The sequence below is a fragment of the Triturus cristatus genome, chromosome 2_1 (genome assembly GCF_964204655.1).
Source record: "Triturus cristatus chromosome 2_1, aTriCri1.1, whole genome shotgun sequence".
Taxonomy (NCBI): domain Eukaryota; kingdom Metazoa; phylum Chordata; class Amphibia; order Caudata; family Salamandridae; genus Triturus; species Triturus cristatus.
The window spans coordinates 45,043,957-45,051,519 of NC_140581.1; positions in this window are offsets into that span (position 1 = coordinate 45,043,957).

A 7,563-nucleotide genomic window follows, 5' to 3' on the forward strand; every position below is an offset into this window, starting at 1 on the left:
CCAAAGAAGTCATAAGCAACCAGGGCACAAGTCCTAAAAAAAGAAGTGACGTCACAAAAGGTGGCTTGCACCATCAGACTCATTGCCTCCCCTCGCTCACCCCTTAGATGCGATTGCATCAGAGAAGCCAGCGCGTGAGCAGTGTTCTCAATGAGCTCCGATTTCGCCCCAAAGAGGCCAAAGAGTGAATGTGTGGCTCCATTTGCTCCAGTTATCGAGCTCCCGGTAAAATAAGTGGGGGCACGCCGTCCACCCGCGTGGTACCCCGACTCGAGCCCTGTAAACATCGTAAAGGTTTCATGGATCTGCCGAGTGGCACCCATCCCCCGCTCAAGCTTTTAAAGTGGGGGTCTTCTCACATGGTTAGCACCTTGAATGCTGACCCGGAAGTGACACCTGCAGTCAGGGAGAGGGCAGATCCCGAGTTTGGCCATAGGATGTAGGGAATGTGAGAGACACATTGTAATAACCTTGACCCAAGAAAGCTGCCCGAAAGTGATGCATGCAGTCAAAGAGACGGGGGCAGCAGAGGACCGGTCATATGGGGGTAGGGGAGACACACATTGCTATTACCATGACACAAGAATGCTGGTCCGGAAGTGACGAATGCAGTCAGTCGGAGTGTGGACTCACCTTAGGTAGGCAGTAGGACTGACTGCACAATACAGATTCTGGTAGTTGGGTCGTGATGCCATCAGAGTGGCGATTGCGCAAAAACACAGAGTGAGGGACTAATGTCAGAGAAACTGAAGATGGAAAATGAAGGGGTGGGAGGGGGTGCGGGAAGGAGAGGGTCGGGCAACATGGGGAGGCTGGCAATGTAAGAGGGTGTTAGGAGGAATGTGAAATAAACTTTTTTAGGCCTAGCCAAGAAACTTTGGGGCATATCAGCAACAACTGGCGATAATTATCGCTCAGCGCTCTTAGCGTGAGGATAATTATCGCCGGGATTTTTATCGCTGACATAGCGTGCTATTAGCAACGCTTATCTCCTCAGCAATAAAAATCCTAGCGCTAACTGCCTAACGTGAGATTATTGCTGGAAACCCAGCGATAATCTCACAAAATGTGGCATTAGCTTGTTCATAGGGACTCACAAACTTATCCATGATATCCACCTTCCATAGGATATCATGGCTAAGTCAGTCCTGAAGCAGACGTAAGGAAAGTAGCGATAACAGGGGTTATTGCTACTTTTCTTGCCGCTATGCTTCATAGTGTGGGGCTTGATGATAGAAGAAATGTCGCTAAGCAACATTTCTCCTGTCATGTTAGGTCAGGAACGCCCACCTTGCATCTCATTAGAGATGCAAAGCTGGGCGTTAGGAATCCTGACGCAAAAGCAAGGTTTCACGAGTTAGCGTGGCCTAGCTAATTAGGCGATAAAATTATCGCCGCTTTTTGGCCGAAAACGGCCGCTAAAGCGGCAATAATTTTTTAACACCAGCTTGTAAATATGCCCCTTTGTCTGTCAGATCTTATGAAAATGATAAGACAATATCTGTATTTGTTTCACGTTCACACAGAAGTGTATCTTGGAGCTGAATAACAGATGTTTATTTTTACCCAACTCAATGGTACTCATACCTCAAAAGGGTGAGTGGACCTATGACCTTGAACCTGTGACAATGAGGTCAAACAAAGGTCCCTACAGTGGATGCATTAGTGCACTGAGCCACCAGAACTGGCATAATGCAGCTTGTCCCACGGAGGTGACGAGTGGATCCGTCACTACCAGGCCTTGCTTGTCTCACGTGCTCACATCCGTGATGAGCCCACGTTACAGCCATAGGCTGTTGTAACTGTCAGTCATGATCTATGGAGTAGTTCTTCCTTACAGTAGGAGTCTGTGAGGTAAAGCGTCCAGGAACACACCTCATAAAATGAAGTGAGGGGTTCTTGTAGCGCCGACACCAGGTGGGGTTGCCCCCTCCTTCCAGGTCTCAAGAACACACCCCACCGCCCAGTGTGGCACACCGGCAGGAGTGGAGCGCCTTGAAGCTGCCGCTGAGAGGGCATGGCAGCCGGGCACACAGCTCCGCACTGCCACACTTGGGGAGGATTCACTGGTTGTCACAGCAACTGCCAACATTGAACGTGGCAGCAGGTATGAATGTGATGATAATGTGATAATGTACCAAGAATATCTTAACCCTTCTACTGTAATGACTATGAAATATTCTCAAATCCGCACAACCTTTCACAAGAGGTATAAAGCAAAGACCTCTCATTCAAGCAACACATCACCAGGAAGACCAAGGCAGATTGGGTCAAAGTCTCCCTCTTGAGAAGCTACTCCCGAAACTTGACTTAAGAGTAACTGTAGAAGCCTTGCTCCTCTCCCACCAGGTGGAGGCGACGCTCTGCTCAACAGCGTCCCCGATACCACCCTTGCACCTCTGGAATGTGCCCTACATCCAGTGGAACAGCTCATCAAGGGCTTGAAGGAGTTTGACCCCATCACCCCCACGTTAGAAGACCTACACTGCTCCCCCCCCCCCAGCCTCCATCATTTTTAAGACCAGCTGTATCACTTACAAAGCCATCGGCAACAAGATCCCAGCTATCCAGGCAGAACAAGCTGACCACATCTCGGGGACCACTCCACCCCATGAGCCGGGATGTTTTCAAGGCTGGAGGCAGAAGATCGCAAGTGGGGAAAAACAGAAGAGAAGCTTTCTCATCAATGGTCCCAGGATCTGCAACAGCCGCCGTACTGACTTCCGATCAGCATCGACCCCCTACAATTCAGAAAAGAGCTGAAGACACCCCTCAACTCACCGGCAGCCTATCCTTGACCTTCCCCCAATGCTAAAACCTTTTTGGGGGCCTGTTCAGGACTCCACTGCTCTCGAGCTAAGTTTACGCACCAAAAACACTAGGGGAGGAGACGAGTAATGTACTTGTCACTTGCTGCAAAGCAAGTACACTACCCTAGCGCACTGCACTTTACACTATCAAACCAGGCACATCCTGGAACCCAGTGTATCAGGTGCGAGAATCCCGTCACTTACCCAGATCATGGCTGGCATTGTCCTCACTAACCTTGTATCACTGATGAAAGATGGGAAGAGGGACCTGGAAGCACGAGCACAAGCGTTGAGAGCAGGTGGACGTGGTGTTGGGAGGTGTCTTTGTGCCTATGGCCCCCACTTCGGTCTTTGTGACTGTGGCTCCCCTGCTGTCTTTGTGACAATGGCCCCCCCCGCTATCTTTGTGACTATGGCCCCCGCTCTGTCTCTGTGACTATGGCCCTCGCCACTGTCTTTGTGACTATGGCCCCTGCTGCTGTCTTTGTGACTATGATTCCCACTTCTGTCTTTGTGACAATGGCCCCCGCTGCTGTCTTTGTGACTATGGCCCTTGCCGCTGTCTTTGTGACTCTGGGCCCTCTGCTGTCTTTATGACTATGGCCCTTGTCGCTGTCTTTGTGACTGTGGCTCCTGCTGCTGTCTTTGTGACTGCAGCCCCCACTGCTGTCTATGTGACTGTGGCCTGGCTCTGTCTTTGTGACTATGGCCCTTGCCGCTGTCTTTGTGACTCTGGGCCCTCTGCTGTCTTTATGACTATGGCCCTTGTTGCTGTCTTTGTGACTGTGGCTCCTGCTGTTGTCTTTGTGACAATGGCCCCTGCTGCTGTCTATGTGACTGTGGCCCGGCTCTGTCTTTGTGACTATGGCTCTTGCTGCTGTCTTTGTGACTCTGGGCCCTCTGCTGTCTTTATGACTATGGCCCTTGTCGCTGTCTTTGTGACTGTGGCTCCTGCTGCTGTCTTTGTGACTGTGGCCCCCGCTGCTGTCTATGTGACTGTGGCCCAGCTCTGTCTTTGTGACTACGGCCCTTGCCGCTGTCTTTGTGACTCTAGGCCCTCTGCTGTCTTTATGACTATGGCCCTTGTCGCTGTCTTTGTGACTGTGGCTCCTGCTGCTGTCTTTGTGCCAATGGCCCCCACTGCTATCTTTGTGACTATGATTCCCACTGCTGTCTTTGTGACAATGGCCTCCACTGCTGTCTTTGTGTCAATGGCCCCCGCTGCTGTCTTTGTGACAATGGCCCTCCTGCTGTCTTTGTGACTATGGCCCCCGCTCTGTCTCTGTGACTATGGCCCTTGCTGCTGTCTTTGTGACTATGGCCCCTGCTGCTGTCTTTGTAACTATGTCCCCACTGACGCTTTGTGATTATGGCCCCTTCTGCTTCTTTGTGATTATGGTTCCTGCTGCTGTCTTAGTGACAATGACCCCCACTGCTGTCTTTGCGACTGTGGCCCTCGCTGCTGTCTTTGTGACTATGACCCACGCTGCTGTCTTTGCGACTACAGTCCCCGCTGCTGTCTTTGTGACTGTGGCCCTCGCTGCTGTCTTTGTGACTATGACCCACGCTGCTGTCTTTGCGACTGCAGTCCCCGCTGCTGTCTTTGTGACTATGGTCCCCGCTCTGTCTTTGTAACTATGGTCTTGCTGCCGTCTTTGTGACTATGGCTACCGCTGCCGTCTTTGTGACTATGGCCCAGGCTGCTGTCTTTTTGACTATTGCCCACACTGCTGTCTTTGTGGCTATGGCCCCCGCTGCTGTCTTCGTGACTATAGACCGGCTGCTGTTTTTGTGAGCGTGGCCCCAGCTACTGTCTTTGTGAATATGGCTCCTGCTGCTGTCTCTGTGACTATGTCTCCCGCTGCTGTTTCTGTGACTATGGCCCCCGCTGCTGTCTGTGTGACTATGGCCCCCGCTGCCATCGAAGGCCACAGTCACAAAGACAACAGCGAGGGCCCTAGTCACGAAGACAGAAGCAGGACCATAGTCACAAAGAAAGCAGTGGGGGCCATAGTCACAAAGACAGCAATGGGGCCACAGTCACAAACACAGCAGAGGAGCCATTGTCACAAACACAGCAGCAGTGGCCATAGTCACTAAGACCACAGCAGGAACCATAATCACAAAGAAGCAGAAGGGGCCAAATTCACAAAGATAGCAGCGGGTCCATAGTCCCAAAGTCAGCAGAGGGGCCAGAGTCACAAAGACAGCAGTGGGAATCATAGTCACAAAAGCAGCAGAAAAGGACATCATCACAATGACAGTAGAGAAGGCCATAGACACGAAGACAGCAGCGGGGGCCACAGTCACAAAGACAGCAGCGAGGGCCACAGTCACAAAGACAGCAGCGGGGGCCACAGTCACAAAGACAGCAGCGAGGGCCATAGTCACGAAGACAGCAGCGGGGGCCACAGTCACAAAGACAGCAGCGAGGGCCATAGTCACAAAGACAGCAGCGGGGGCCACAGTCACAAAGACAGCAGCGAGGGCCATCGTCACAAAGACAACAGCAGGGGCCCTAGTCACAATGACGGCAGTGAGGGACATAGTCACAAAAACAGTAGCAGGGGCCATAGTCACAAAGACAGCAGTGGGGGCCACAGTCACAAAGACAGCAGCGGGCCATAGTTACAAAGACAGCAGCGATGGCCATAGTCACAAAGACAGCAGCAGGGGCCCTAGACACAAACACAGCAGTAGGGGCCATTGTCACTAAAACGCAGCGGGGGCCATAGTCACAAAGACAACAGCGAGGGCCATAGTCACAAAGACAGAAGTGAGGGCCCTAGTCATGAAGACAGAAGCAGGGCAGTAGTCACAAAGACAGCAATGGGGCCACGGTCACAAACACAGCAGGGGAGCCTTAGTCACAAACACAGCAGCGGGGGACATAGTCAGTAAGACAGCAGCAGGAACCATAATCACAAAGAAGCAGAAGAGGCCAAAGTCAGAAAGATAACAGCGGGTCCATATTCACAAAGACAGCAGCAGGGGCCCTAGTCACAAAGGCAGCAAATAGTTGTAGAAATGTCTCCTCTGTAGCAACAGCTACCACTCAATGTGAGTAGATTTACTCTTGGGAGCATTGGTACTGGACCTTTTTTCCTTTTCTGTAGTTGCTCCCCGTCCCCTCTTTTTGTAATGTGTGACCTGTCTGAGTATGTTCCCCACTGCTGACTTTGTGACTATTATCCCCGCTGCTGTCTGTGTGACTGTAGCCCCCGCTGCTGTCTTTGTGACTGTAGCCCCTGCTGCTGTCTTGGTGACTACAGTCCCCACTGCTGTCTTTGTGACTGTGGCCCCCGCTGCTGTCTTTGTCACTATGTTCCCCACTGCTGACTTTATGACTATAGTCCCCGCTGCTGTCTGTGTGACTGTAGCCCCTGCTGCTGTCTTGGTGACTACAGTCCACACTGCTGTCTTTGTGACTGTGGCCCCGCTGCTGTCTTTGTGATTAAGGCCTCCACTTCCTCTTCGTGACTATGGCCCCCACTGCTGTCTTTGTCACTATGGCCCCCACTGCTGACTTTGTGACCATGACCCGCTCTGCTTCTTTGTGATTATGGTTCCTGCTGCTGTCTTAGTGACTACGTCCCCCGCTGCTGTTTTTCTGACTATGGCCCCCACTGCTGTATTTGTGACTTTGGCCTCTTCTGCTTCTTTGTGATTATGGTTCCTGCTGCTGTCTTAGTTACTACGTCCTCCGCTACTGTCTGTGTGACTATGTCCCCTGCTGCTGTCTTTGTGACTACAGTCCCCGCTGCTGTCTTTGTGACAGTGGCCCTCGTTGCCGTCTTTGTGAATATTGCTCCCCAGCTGTGTTTGTGACTGTGGCCCACTGATGTTTGTGTGACAATGGCCCCCTTTGCTATCTTTGCAATTATGGCCACTGCTGCTGTCCTTGTGACTATGGCCACTGCTGTCTTAGTTACTACGTCCTCCGCTACTGTCTGTGTGACTGCATCCCCTGCTGCTGTCTGGGTGAGTAATTCCCCCACTGCTGACTTTATGACTATGGCCTTCGTTGCTGTCTGGGTGACTGTGGCCCCCGATGCTGTTTTTGTGACTATGGGCCCCATTTCTGTCTTTGTGACTGTGGTCTAGCTTCTGTCTTTGTTACTGTGGCCTCCACTGCTGTTTTGTGACTACGGCCTCCTCTACTGTCATTGTGACGATGTCCTTTGCTGCTGCCTTTGTGACTATGATTCCCACTGCTGTCATTGTGACTGTGGCCTCTTCTGCTCTGTTTGTGACTCTGGCGCCGCTGCTTTTTTTGTGACTATGGCCCGCTGCTGTTTTTGTGACTATGGCTCCCCTGCTGTGCTTGTGACTGTGGCCCCCACTGATGTCTTTATGACTATGGCCCCCACCAATGTCTTTGTGACTATGGCCCCAACTCTGTATGTGTGACTATGGCTCCCCTGCTGTGTTTGTGACAGGGGCCTCCGATGCTGTCTTAGTGACTACATCCGCCGCTGCTGTCTGTGTGACTATGGGCCCCGGTTCTCTCTTTGTTTCTGTGGCCTCCACTGCTGTCTTCGTGACTAAGCCCCCCACTGCTATCTTTGTGACTATGGCCCCCACTGCCATCTTTGTGACTACAGCCTCTGCAACTGTCATTGTGACTATGTCCCTTGCTGCTGTCATTGTGACTAGGGCCCCCACTGCTGTCTTTGTGAATATGGCCCACACTGCTGTCTTTGTGACTATGGCCCTCACTGCTGTCTTTGTGACTACAGCCTCTGCTACTGTC